Genomic DNA, 13,734 nt, shown 5'->3' on the forward strand with positions numbered 1-13,734 from the left:
GGCACATGCACACAGTCACATGCACGCCCAGCCATTTGCATGGGGGCAAACAACACCATATGCAGAAGAACACACCCACACGCCCACTCAACCATGCACACGCTCGTGCACAAAAACATCTACACAAAAACATTGCCTCGCAAACACATACACGTTCACATGCCAGGGGTCTCGCTTGACTTCCTGTTGGGATTGTTCAAGACTTCCATGTCCCTAAAACCCCAACTCAGTACCCTTGTCCGTGGAGTTATGCAAGATACACAGGGGTAGACCTGCTTGGTGTTTCAGGAATGAAAATGGTTGTCAGAGAGGTGTTCATTGGAGTCCGCTGTGAGTAGGGGTGGCCAGACTCTCAGCCCACAGACCCAGCTGATGCCTGGGAATGGATTGTTGAATCTAGTAGCCAGTGGGAAACGGGAAGGAGGGAGAAGGCAGAGGGGATGCTCAGGCTGTAGCAAGGGGTGTGGCAGAGCATGTAAGCGCTTCAGGGGTAGTAAGAGGTCTGTGCCAGTGGAGCTGGAGGAATGGGCAGGGTCATCCCAAACAGGGCTGATGGGATTGCAGCATCTGCCTAAGCCAGCCACTTGGAGACTTGCTTATGAAGCGGGAGAACCATTCTGCACGTAGAGGTCCAGGTAGGGGAAGCCTTGTCGTCTTTGTTCCCAGAGCCATGAAGTCGTCTTCTCTCCACCGCAGAGATAAGAATCAGTTTGCTGTCTCTCCAAAACTCAGCTCTTCCCGCCTCCCTGCACCTGGCGCCGTAAGACACTGCACTCCCTCTCTGGTTGACAAACCCTGGCAGAAATGTGGAGAACTACATGCCTGCAGTGACGGGGTGCTTGCTGCTGCTGAAAAACTTGCCACCATTTGGAACCGATCTTACGGGGTTGAAGCAGGATTCCATAACATGGGGGATACCTGCTACATGAATGGGGGGATGCACAGTGTCTGACATACATGCTTCCCCTCACTGACTACATGCTGTCCCGGGAGCACTCTGCAACCTCTGGGCAGCAAGGCTGCTGTGTGCTGTGTGCAATGCAGAATCACATCACCCGAGCCCTCTGTCTTCTGAGAGATGTCATGAAGCCCTCACATGTGCTGGCTAGAGGCTTCCCTAGACACTAACAGAAGTCACCCATGAATTTCTTATGTCCACTCTGGATGCTGTGCAGAGAGCCTGCCTGCATAACCACAGGAACTTCTGCAGCATCTCTGAAGACACCACCCTAATCCATCAAATCTTTGGCGGGTACTAGAGATCTTGTATCAAGTGTCTCCACTGCCAGGGAGGTCAGACACCTTCGACCCTTACCTGGACATTACCGTGGATGTCCAGGCAGCCCAGATTGTGAAACAAGCTTGGAACAGTTGATCATGGCCAAAGAGCTGGATGGTGAAAATTCCTATCATTGTAGGATTTGTCAGAGGAAGGTGCCCGCTTCCAAGATGCTGACTTTGCACACCTTCCCAGAGGTCTTTATCCTTGTACTGAAACACTTTAGACTTGACAGGTGACAAACCTGCTAAGTACGTGCACTATCCTGGGAGCCTTGACGTGCAGATGCATGTCTCCACAGGATGAACTAGCTGTTTACGAACCCTGTGCACTGCTGGTTTATTTTGTGTGGACTTGCCCCACAGGGCATTACCTCTTTTAGTCAGGGCTGGCAATGGCAAGTGGTATCAAATGGATGATTCTAAGGTATTGGCATGTTATGTGACCTGTGTCCCGAGCCAAGAAGCCTATGTCCTGTTTTACATCCACCAGAGGAAGTTGGTCAGAGTGGGTGTGTGCCATGCCCAAGGTGGTGGAGCAGGAGGCAATGGGATGGAGGGCAGGGACGTGGGGGCAATCCCACACATGCTCAAAGGTGACACTGTCAACATTGCAGGAGTGGAGAAGCACCTGGAGAAAACAGCCACCAAGCAAATGACCTTAGAGGGGTGGAAAATCTTCCAAGCATGAGACCAACCAAAGCCCAAATCCAAGGTCAGAGAAATAGAGACTGCCCTGCCCTCCAATGCAGTTGTCATTCAGAAGTTGAAACCCAGAGTTGGGGAAAGAAAGGATCACAGGGAACAGGAAGGCTATCACCAAAAGGATCCAGCCAAGGACATCCCCGCTCGAGTGACCATCAAATTTGGTAATGTCCTTTGCCAGAAAACGGATGTCAGAGGTAGCGATATGGAGAAAAGGAAGGAAAGGGTGCCTGGTCAATCTATGGATTATAAGCATATCTTATAAAGTCGTACTGCACCACAGCCCACATCATTCCAAAAGTATCCATCACGTCTCCATCAGGAAATGGAGATCTCTCTCAAATATGGGCAGGGAATGTTTATCATTTAGAAAATGATTAAATAAATGGGATGCATGCATTGTGAGAAATCCTTTCAGCTCTCACCACCTCAGCATTGCGGACGTCCCTCATGTCACGATGAGGATAAGAGGACAACACCATGTTCTTTGTGTGTCCTGGTATCTGGATGTCATCTGAAGACCCAAGGTCTCGTGAAGAAATGAGCAACATTCTCTCGTCAGAGTTCGGGCACCCACACTTAGCTATAAAAACACATTTCTATTCACCTTTTTCATCCTTACAATGAAGAATAAAATGAAGGGAGGTGTGAAAGGGTAGAAGCACATACCTAGGACAGACCTGTTGGCTTCTGTGCTCCCATACCACCACTGGCCATGTGGATAAGAAGTTCTGTCCATGTCAGTACCCAAGCACTTTATGGAAAACTCCCTTCACCTCAGTAGAAAAGCACAAAGAACGCCCACTCGCTGACTTCCTTGATACTTCTCTTCAAGCAAGGTGAATGTATTCCCGAACGGTTTCTATCAGAATTCACAGCTCTCCAGAAAGTCTGAAAGAAAAGGACCATCTAGGAAGATGGAGAACAGGTTTGCTCCTCCTTCAGCAGGTGTCTGAATGCCAGAAATCATTTCTGTAGATGCAATCCTTAATATCTTAGTAATCTGGCCACTTGGCTGCTAAAGTCTCCCACAAGATGTACTCATGGAGGCACAGACACACATGTGCCAGGGTGTGTGCATGTAGACCAACACCCCCTCACAAACACCCACATGCTCACCCACGCAAACAGATACAAACACATCCACACAAAAACACATCCAAACACACGTACATTCAACACATGCCAGGTGTCTTGTCTTCCTTTTAGGATGACTCAAGACTGCTATAGCAGCTAGGGCTGGGGCCTAGGGACCATAGTTTTGGGTGACATCTAGGTCAACTGGCATTATATGAAGAAAATGTTCTACATCCCACTTTGGTGAGTAGCGTCTGGGGACTTCAAAGCTTGCGAGCAGCCATCTAAGATACACTGGTCCCATCCCACTCCGAGCAAAGGAGAATGAGGAAAACCAAAGACACAAGGGAAATACTAGCCCAAAGGACTAAAGGACCAGATGAACCAGAAACTCCACCAGCCTAAGACCAAAAGAACTAGATGGTGCCCGGCTACCACCAACGGCCACTGTCTCAGGGAACAGAGAGTCCAGGAGACAGCAGGAGAAATATCTACAACAGAATTCAAATTCACGTAAAAAAAAAAAAAAAGACTTAATGTTCTGAGAAAGACTAGAGGAATTCTAGAAACTGTAGCTCACAGATGCGCTGTTAACCCAGAACTGAAACCATTCCTGAAGCCCACTCTTTAGACAAAGATTGGAAAGGCCAAAGAAATAAAAAATAATACACTTGAGGAGTGTGCTTCTTAGTTCAATCAAATATATGAAACCAAATGGAGAGCTTCTGTCCCAAAGAAGGCTAAGAATGCAGGAAGGGACAGGAACCGGACGAATGGACACAGGGAACCTGGGTTGAAAAGGGGGTGTGTGCTGTCACATTGTGCGGATTAAAACCAATGTTACAGAACAATATGTGTCTAAAGTTGTGAATGAAAAATTGACTTGAGCTGTAAACGTACACCTACATCACAATTTAAAAAAAGACTGCCACGTCCCCAAAACCACAACTCAGAACCACTGTCGGTAGGTTAATGCAAGACACCTAAGAGTAGACCTGCTTCAGGTGTTTCAGGAATGAAAATGGTTAGAGGAGTGGTACTCATTGGAGTCAGCTGTGAGGGTGGCCAGACTCTCAGCCCAGAGATCCAGCTGAGGACGGGAATGTATTGTTGAGTCTGGTAGCCAGTGGGAAAGGGGAGGGAGGGAGGAGGTGGGGTGATGGTCCGGCTGGAACAAGGCATATGGCAGAGCAGGTGAAGTCCTGGGGGTAGTAAGGGCTCTGTGCCAGTGGAGTTGGTGGTATGGGCAAGGCCAACCCTGAAGAGGGCTGGTGGTATTACAGCAGCCACCCAAGCCACCATTTGGAGTCTTTCCTGTGAAGCGGGAGCATCGTTCTGTCTATACAGCAATGTCCAGGCAGGCAAGCCTTGCTGTGATGGTTAAGCTTACGTGCCTACTTGTCTGGGCCATGATTTTCAGTGGTTTGGCAGTTATCGTGTAGTTTGGCAGTCATATGATGTGATGACTTCCATGATGAGATTTGGTATAATGGGATCACCTCCATGATGGGATCTGCTGTGAGTAGCCAATCAGTTGAATGGGAGTTTCCTTGGGGGTGTGGCCTGCATCGAGTCTAAGTGGACTCCCTGGCAAGGCTCTCAGGCTTTTGCTGGTTCTGGATCCTGTAGCTGCCTCCTGTTCGTCTGACCTCCATTTTTTGGGGCTTGAGCAAACAGCTTTTATGTGGTGCTGCCAGTGAGCAAGAACCCTGCTCTCTGACGTGCCAGATCCTGGCTTCACCAGCCCCTGTGGCTACATGAATCAGGAGAAGCCTCCAGCCTGACCTACGGGTTGGGTACCTTCCAGCCTTTACAACTGCCTGACTCATTTCCTTAATAGAAATCTCTTCATATTGATACCAATACGATTTACTGGTTTTGCTTCTCCTGAGAACGCAGCCTAAGACAATCACCATCTTTGTTCCCAGAGCCATGGAGGCGTCTTCTCTCCACTGCAGAGATCAGGGTCAGTTCACTGTCTCTCCAAAACCCAGGTCTTCCTGCCTCCCAGCAGCCGGTCCTGAAAGACACTGGGCTCCTTCTCTGAGTGACAAATCCTGGCAGATATCCCAGAAGCAGCATGCCCGCAGCGACGGGGTGCTTGCTTCCGCTGAGAAACTTGGATGAACTTGAAGCAGATCTTCCAGGGTCGGGGCAGAGCTCCACAACACGGGGAACACCTGCTACGTGAATGTGGCGTTGCAGTGTCTGAAGGACACCTGCCTCTGGCCAACTACATGCTGTCCCGCAAACACTCTGTAACCTCTGGGCAGCAGGGCCACTGCGTGCTGTGTACAATGCAGGCTCACATCAGCTGAGCCCTCCATCATCCAGGTGATGTCATGAAGCCCTCACCCACGCACTGGCTAGAGACTTCCATCCACACCAACAGGAAGATGTCCATGAATTTTTCATATCTACTCTGGATGCCATGCAGAAAGCCTGTCTGCATAGCCCTTACCTGGATATTACCCTGGATATCCAGGAGCTCAGAGTGTGAACCAAGCTTTGGAAGAGTTGATCACGGCTGAAGAGCTGGATGATGAAAAGTCGTATCATTGTAGGATTTGTCAGAAGAAGGTGCCCGCTCCCAAGACGCTGACTTTGCACATTTGCCCCGAGGTCCTTATGCTGGTACTGAAACACTTCTCAGACTTGACTGGCGCCAAAACTGCTAAGTATGTGTACTATCCTGAGAGTCTCAACATGAGAAGATGCACGTCTCGACAGGACAGAGGATCGGCTGTTCACAGACTCTATGCAGTGCTGGCCCATGTTGTTTGGACTTGCCTCTTAGAGCATTACCTCTCTTACATCAAGGCTGACAATGACGAGAGGTATCAAATGGATGATTCCAAGATATCAGCATGTTATGTGATCCGTGTCCTGAGCCAACAGGCCTATGTCCTGTTTTACATCCACCAGAGCAAGTTGGTCAGAGAGAGTGTGAGTGGGCCATGCACAATATGGTGAAGCAGGAGGCCGAGGGATGGAGGATACGGACGTGGGGGAAATCCTAGGTATGCCTGAAGGAGACACACTGTCAGCGTTGCAGTGGTGAAGGAGCACCTGGAAGAAACAGCTATGGAACAAATGACCTTAGAGAAGTGGAAAATCCTTCAAGCATGAGACCCACTGAAGCCCAAGTTCAAGCTCAGGGTAACAGAGACTACCCTGCCTTCCCATGCAGTCATCATGCACAAATCAGGGATAGAGCAGGAGAAAAATGTAGAATAGAATTCACATTCACGTAAAAAGAACACAGTGGTCTGACACACTAGAGGAAGCCTATGCGCTTCCGTGCTTCCTCCAGGGAGTCAGAAAAGATGGGTGGAGATTTGTTCTTCCTGTGTTCTTGGAAAATTCACCACAGGCTCCAGCAGGCCAAAGGACACCATCTTTGGAACCCTATGGCAGGCACAATCGGACCTCTGCTGCACCTTAGAAAATTTTGCTGACACACACACAAACATGCAGGCTGTTCTTGGGCTCCCAGGCAGACTTGGAAACATTTTCAAGGAGATTGGTTGATTAATTACTTTGATTATTTGATTGATTGGCTTGATTGATTAGTTGATCGAGCTATTGATTTACTAGTTGGTTATTTTCATTTCTTTTTATGTACCTATTATTTTACCATATTTCATTTTTTGGCCAATTCATTGATTAATCTTGGGTCCAGGGAACCTCCATTTGACAGAGTGTTTGAGGGAGGTGGGAGCAAGGTAGTAGCTTGTTGTTGTCAGCCACCTTAGGGGGCATCATGCAAATCCCTAAATCATCAGGATAGTGATTTTTTAATATCCACTATTGTCCGCTGCTTAAAAACATTTAAGATGGCATAGCTACAGGATAATTGTCAGAATATTTGAGAGCAAAGAGCCAAGACAGTGGCTGCTTTCATAAATCAGATATAATGCAAATAATAATTTGTAAATACTAATTTTTCTCCTTTTAAACATTTAAAATCTGAAGGTACCTAGGGTTTAACTGTGTATATCTCCATTTAAAGGTGAAATTAGAATGAGTATAATATCCTTTTTAGCATGTAATAGCGTCTTTCCCATAAGTACTGATACTTTCATTTAGCAATTCAAATATCTTCCATTTTTTACTTGTTTCTTTTCAAACTAAGAAATCATATGCGTTTGTCTTATTAAGTTTCATATTTACGTATCATGCTTGCAAAATTACTTTCTTTAATTGGTTGTAATCAAGGGTATTGGTTTTCTATTAAGTGTGCATCTTTATTTTCAGGAATTTTCTTTGGAGAGTTTCATAAATTATTCCCATTTGGGTTAAAATATCATTCCACACTGATAAGTTGCATAAAAATTGGTAGCCTGTTTGCAACAAGACCTTTGGATTTCAGCCTTGCGTATTTCCTCATTTGTTTTACACATACGAGAATTTGATAAGTGTTAATTTGTGGGGAAGTGCCTTTAATGCATTTGATATGCTTCCCAGGAGTGAACAAATTCGGGAATCCCTGCATAGTATAATTCTCCACCTGGTAATTCCCTGCCAAGATCAAGTCAATCCTTCATGCCCCCCAAAACACTACAATCCCTCAATAGAATCCTGGATGGAAAAACAGGCAGTGGGGAGATTTTTCAAACTCTGTCCAAACATCTGTCTGCATGACCCCTGAAGCACACATGTATGCACACAATCAAAACAGTGCACCCAAAGACAGAAAATCGGAACTGAGACTTGAGAGAGTGCAGAATGAAAAGAAATGGTGATTACTGAGGGGCACGCAGTTCAACTGGAGGAGACAGCTATACAAGTAAATGTCCTCTTGTTCAATGGTCTTGTCCCAGAAAAGGCAACTTTCAGTGCAGTCAGTGAGACAGAGGCATAATATGCTGACCATGCTAATTTTAATCTGAATTTCTAGACTAACAGCTATGTTTTTGAGGAAAACATGTCCCTCTGTGATCAAAACCACGATGTGAAACCATATGCTCCGAGGGTCTTGACTAAGTGACCATCTGCACCTCTCAAGATACATGTACTCAGAAGAGTGCTGTCTGAGTGCTGTTGCCAGCAAGGTATTTTTGCAAGATAGACAAAGGAACTACATGTAAGCATCTTGTGACCATTAAGCATCCTATAAGACTATATGTAATCCGTTTTACCATTAATAATTAATAACCAATCACTATCTTGCAGCTATATACTCTGAACCAATAAGGTACCCTTCCCCCTCCTCAGCGAGATCCCACCTCCTACTTCCCTAACTGGAGATGTACCAATCAAGAATAACCTGTGGCTGATGCCTGCTGCAGTAGTATAACTATTCCCAATTTAGACCTCCTCTTTCTCCACTGTCTCATCTGATTGAGCTGTGCTGTTCCCAGTTCTAACTGTAAACTTTGCTTAGAATAAGTCTCTTTGATTTTATCTCAAACGAACTTGGTTTTCTGTAATGAGGTGACACTTTGGTGGCAGCAGGGGGATCTGGAAGTGCTAAGCCTGTATAGACCCCATGTCCAAGGACTCAGAAAAGCCAGGTGCCAGCCAGGGTCTTTTTGTGCCTCCTCCACTTCCCCGGTTATTGGAAGTTGACAGGTGACCCTCTCAGGTCAGAACTCTGAACTCTTTGCATTGCAGTTCACTGAGGTTGTTTCAAGGTCTTTCTACTCACCTCTATTTTGGGGTTCATTATAGGACCTTACTTGCCTAGTGGAACTTGCAATGCCTCTCTCCAGTCACAGCTGCTGGCTTTTGTTTCCCTAAGGAGCTCATATAGTAATCTTCAGAACTCCTTTTGTTATCTCTAAATATGTAAGGATTAACTTTCTACCACATAGTTGCTATATTGGTTACTATGGGACAGGTCTGCTCTAAGGACAGACTACCCTCCTCTAAAGAACTCCCACTGGGTTTATGTTTACACTCCAGATTCCTGTGCATATTTAGGTCAATGGCCAAGTATAACCAGGGATACTGTAGAAAAAATTTGGCCAAAATGGGGAGCTTTTAACGTGTTGAAAATTTTCTTTTTATGCTTCAGATTAAGAGGATGCCTGTGTCAAACAGAAACAGTGGGACATCTTTTACAACTGGTACCGGGAATCAGCAAAAATACAACTGGAGAATAGACTAACTTTCCTCGTGGAGTAGTTATCCAAATTGAACAAAGCTGAGAAACCTGATCCCTCCCCTGACCTTTCTCCAACTCCTCTTGCTGCTTCCCCAGCTCCTCAGCAACCTGATCCCTTTTCTCTCATTCCTACTGCCCCTTATCCAGCTCCCCCTTCTCTTCATCATGCATTACCTACTTGCCCTCACATATCTGTTAATGCTTCCTTTGTATCATCTCTCCCTCTCACCAGTGTCCCTATGGGACTGGAATCAGAGCCAGCATTAGAAATGCGTTTTAAGACTCGATAACCTGAAGAGGCTAATAAACAACCCCAAGTAACCTTTGCCCCATGGTCCTGTGCCAAGTTTCATGCTATCATCAAAGACTTCTCAAATCCATGAGAGGACCCCCCACAAATTCACCCAAGAATTTTTTTAGTTTAACCCAAGCTTACGAACGAGGGTTGTCTGTTATGTATAACTTTATCCATATGTTGATGGGGCCTGGTGATGCTTCCAGGTTGGTGGAAGAAGCTAAATGGAAGTCCCCAGAGAAGTTCTTAACTATATACCCTAAGGCCCATGGCAATATACTTTTGGCTGAAACTAAGACTTATTGATTTACTTATTAATTCTATTCCTAGAATCTTCCTGAGGAAGATAAACTAGGCCAAAATTCAAGCTTGTACTCAAGAAAAAGGCAATAGTATTTATACCTACTGTGACTGTTAACTAAATTCTTTGATGAACATTCAGGGCTAAAAATAGAAGATATGGGGGCAAAAATTGATTTTAACTCACTTTTTGTTAATGGCCTCCAACCCATGCTCCGTGATCTGGTCAAACACCACAAATTGGATTGAGAAAACACTGAAACTAGTAAATTGGTAACCTTAGCCTATAAGCTGAGCCAAACTTTAGAACAACAGGCTAAGGAAGAGAAGAAATAAGAGATAGGCAAAATAAACTAATGATTTTGCAAATACAGCAACTACAAACATGCACTGGAGGGAAGCATCAGGACGCTGAAGAAACTAAGCCACAGCAGGGGGAAAAACCCAGGATGTGCTTTCATTGCAAGCAGTGAGGGCACTTTAAAAAGGATTGCCTGAAGCTTAAAAGCAGACACTCTGACCTTGGCCCCTCCCATAACCAAGTGACAGGGCTCTGGGGATAAAGTAGGGGCTTTTCTTGTGGTTCCCCTGGACTCATAAGGTAAAACTGTTATTAAGATTAATGAAGAGCCTGGCAAAATTCCAGTAGATACGGGTGCGACATTAGCTGCACTTAACCCCACAAGCCTTCAGAAGTTTCTAACCCAGAGTACTAGAACTTATAAAGTTGTGGGGGTTGCTAACTTAAAATAAACCTTAAGACACTCTCATCCCATAACTGTGTCTATAGGACCAGTTGAAGACTCATATCCCTTTCTACTTAGCCCCAACATTCCTGTTAACTAAGTAGGAAGAGCTTATTTTCCAAATGGAAATGCCATTTATAGAGTAGACTGAAAAAGGGGAGATGTTATGAAGTATACTTACTGCTCTTCCTCTTTCATATGGTTCTGAGAATGGTCAGGAAAAAACCTTGTGCTATGCACATGCTCTTAATTCACCTGAACTCCACATTTTAGCCCCCTTAGTTTCCCTTCATATGGACTGCCTCAACTCAGTGCCTGTTTGTGGGCAGCTCCATCCACTGATATCGGGAGGGTCTTTTCAGCTGAACATTTTAAGGTTCATATTGATAACACTAAACCTTTACCTAAGATTCCCCAATATCCCATTAAGCCTGAAGTCTGAGAAGGACTAGGTCCTATAGTTAAAGACATTTTAGAAAAAGGCATTATTCCCTATACTAGTCCATGTAATACTCCTGTGTTTCCAGTCCACAACGGCAGTAATCGAGGTTGGAGATCTGTTCAGGAAGTAAAGGCCATCAATAAAATAGTGATTCCAAGATTTCCTATGGTCTGAAATTTTCACCTGTTGTTATCCAATGTTCCAGCAGTGGCCACGTTACAGTAATACATTTATATAGTGTATTCTTAGGCATTGCTGTCCATCCTGAGAGTCAATATTTATTTGCATTCACCTGGAATACTCAAGAATACACATGGACCGTCCTTTCTCAAAGTTTTACTGAGTCCCCAACTTATTTTTCAGAGGTTTTGCATGTGTAGCTACAATCTTTAAATTTATGCATGGATTGCTCCTTCTCCAATACGTGGATGACCTGCTAATTTGCTCTCCTACTACCTTTTTGAAGGATAGCATCACTTTACTAACACACTTAGCAAATAGAGATCAAAAAGTTTCTAAGAAGAAACTTCAGCTTGCTCAACCATCTGTTAAATATTTACGGCATGTATTATCAGCCAACTGGGTACCTATCGACCCTAAGAGAAAAGATGTTATTCTGGCCTTTCCTATGTCTAAAACAAAAAAGAAGAGGATTTCTCAGCCTCTGTGGGTATTGCTGTGCTTGGATATCAAATTTTTCACTTCTAGCTCAGGCTTTACATCACTATTTAAAACCTCTGAGCCAGACACTTTCCAGCTATCAGGAGAGGGGGAAGCAGCCATCTACAAACTAACAGGCTCCCTCTCTTGTACTCCTACTTTAGGATTTCCCAATTATAGCGTTAGTTTTTCCCTTTCTGTACATGAGGTGAATGAAATGCTCTGGGGGTACTTACTCAGGGGCACAGAGGATGGCAGAGGCTGGTTGGGTACTACAATGTTGTTAGTCCCTGTGGCCAGAGGATACCCACCATGCTTTAGGGTGGTTGCCACCACAGCCTGGTGGGTGGAAACCACTGCTGATATTGTGTTGGGAAACAATTTAAATGTGTTTGTTCCTCACACAGTCTCTGCCATTTTAAACTCAAGTCTGACCCAACACATATTTGCCAGTAAAATGACATGATGTTCTTTTATTAATTGATCACATGTACAGTTGCACATCAGGGCTAACCCCAGCAACCCTTCTGCCCCTGCCAGATGATGAAGAAACACCACCTCATGATTGTATTCATTTAACTGATCATTTATTCACTATCATAACCTGACTTGCAGGAAACCCCTCTTGACAATGCAGACTTATTTGTGGACTGTTCTTATTTAAGATAAGCCTGCTCTCATTTCCAGGGAGGCTATGATGTCACAGTGTCCACTGAAGTTCTTGAGAGCGGGCCTCTCCCTGAAGTTACCTCGGCTCAGCAGGCTGAACTGATTATGCTTGCTCGGGCATTCAGATTAGCCTCCAGGCTATAAGTATTTTTACAGACTTCTGATATACTATTGGTGTTGTATAGGATTTCAGAGTGCTGCGGAAGCACCGAAGGTCCTTACATCTTCAAAACCCAGATAAAAAATGACCCGTTGGTAATGGACATTCTGGAACCCATGCTACTTCTCTCCAATCACTGCCATTAAAGTACAGGCCTATCAATCTAAAGGGATTCCTTAGACTGAAGAAATTAGGGGAAATAATTTGACCAGTCAGGCAGCCAAATCTGCTGCCTCAACTAAATTCCAAGCAACAGTGGTATCCATGGACTGCCAAAAATGCCAGGGACCAAACACATACGTATGGGGACCTGTATGTTCAGGACACCACCACTAGTGAGCCCGTATGGCATGATTTAATGAGTCACCAATGATTGGCTCCAGATAAGGGAAAAGACCAATGGAAGAAAAAGCGGTGCTGCCATAATGGCATCTCTAGGATCTAAGCCCCAGTGGAAAACCTAAACCTCGCTATTGGAAGCCAGCCCTCCCCATGTCTTTACATTGTCCTCTTGCTGGAATTCTCCAGGCTAATAATCACTGCTCCATATGCTCTCAATTTAATGCTGGTCAAGCCAGCAAACCTCCCTTGGGAAGGTACCCCTTACCTCTTGGGCCAATGCTTAAATAGCAGATCGACTATTCAGTTGAGGCCCTCTGGTAGATATAAATTTGTTTTAGTTATAATTTGTAAATTTTCACAATGGGTTGAGGCTTTCCATAGCCAGAATACACAGCATCATTTGTGGCAAAAAAGTTTGAGAACATCATCCCTACCTGGCGTGCCCTGAGAACACTTTCCAGTGATCAAGGCACCCACTTAACTGGACATATCATAAAGGATTTATGCAAAATTTTTCCTACTTTTCAGAGGCTACCTTGCCTGTACTATCCACTGTCCATGGGTTTAGTTATGAGGATGAACAGTATAATTAAAAACAATTGGCAAAACTATTTCATTCTTTAGGACTGGGTACAAATGTTACCAACAGTCCTATTAAATCTAAAGCCACAGTACCTTTTGGTCCACACAAGCTGATCCCACATGAAATTGTCACTGGACGCCCTTTGGCCCTTCCCTATGGGTCGGCATGGGTTGATTCCAACTTCACACAAGTCAACTTTTTAAAATACTATCAGGCCCTAATGCATTATGCCCAGGCTTATAACAACCCTAGTTTAAAAAGCTAATAATCAGGAAAAGCCTATGGAGCCCACTGAAAGGGTTATCCCACCAGATTATACTGGAAGAGACATTAATTAAAGGCTTACCTATAACCACGATAGAAGGGGC

At 44.9% G+C, this 13,734-nt stretch overlaps 2 pseudogenes; both read left to right on the forward strand.

The window, feature by feature from the left end:
• Nucleotides 1–789: 789 nt before the first annotated feature.
• Nucleotides 790–1,969, forward strand: LOC101350998 (ubiquitin carboxyl-terminal hydrolase 17-like protein 13; annotated as a pseudogene).
• A 2,674-nt stretch (nucleotides 1,970–4,643) lies between these two features.
• Nucleotides 4,644–6,638, forward strand: LOC111822015 (ubiquitin carboxyl-terminal hydrolase 17-like protein 13; annotated as a pseudogene).
• The last annotated feature ends 7,096 nt before the right edge of the window (nucleotides 6,639–13,734 follow it).

Source organism: Trichechus manatus, unplaced genomic scaffold (genome assembly GCF_000243295.1).
Source record: "Trichechus manatus latirostris isolate Lorelei unplaced genomic scaffold, TriManLat1.0 scaffold00120, whole genome shotgun sequence".
Classification (NCBI taxonomy): domain Eukaryota; kingdom Metazoa; phylum Chordata; class Mammalia; order Sirenia; family Trichechidae; genus Trichechus; species Trichechus manatus.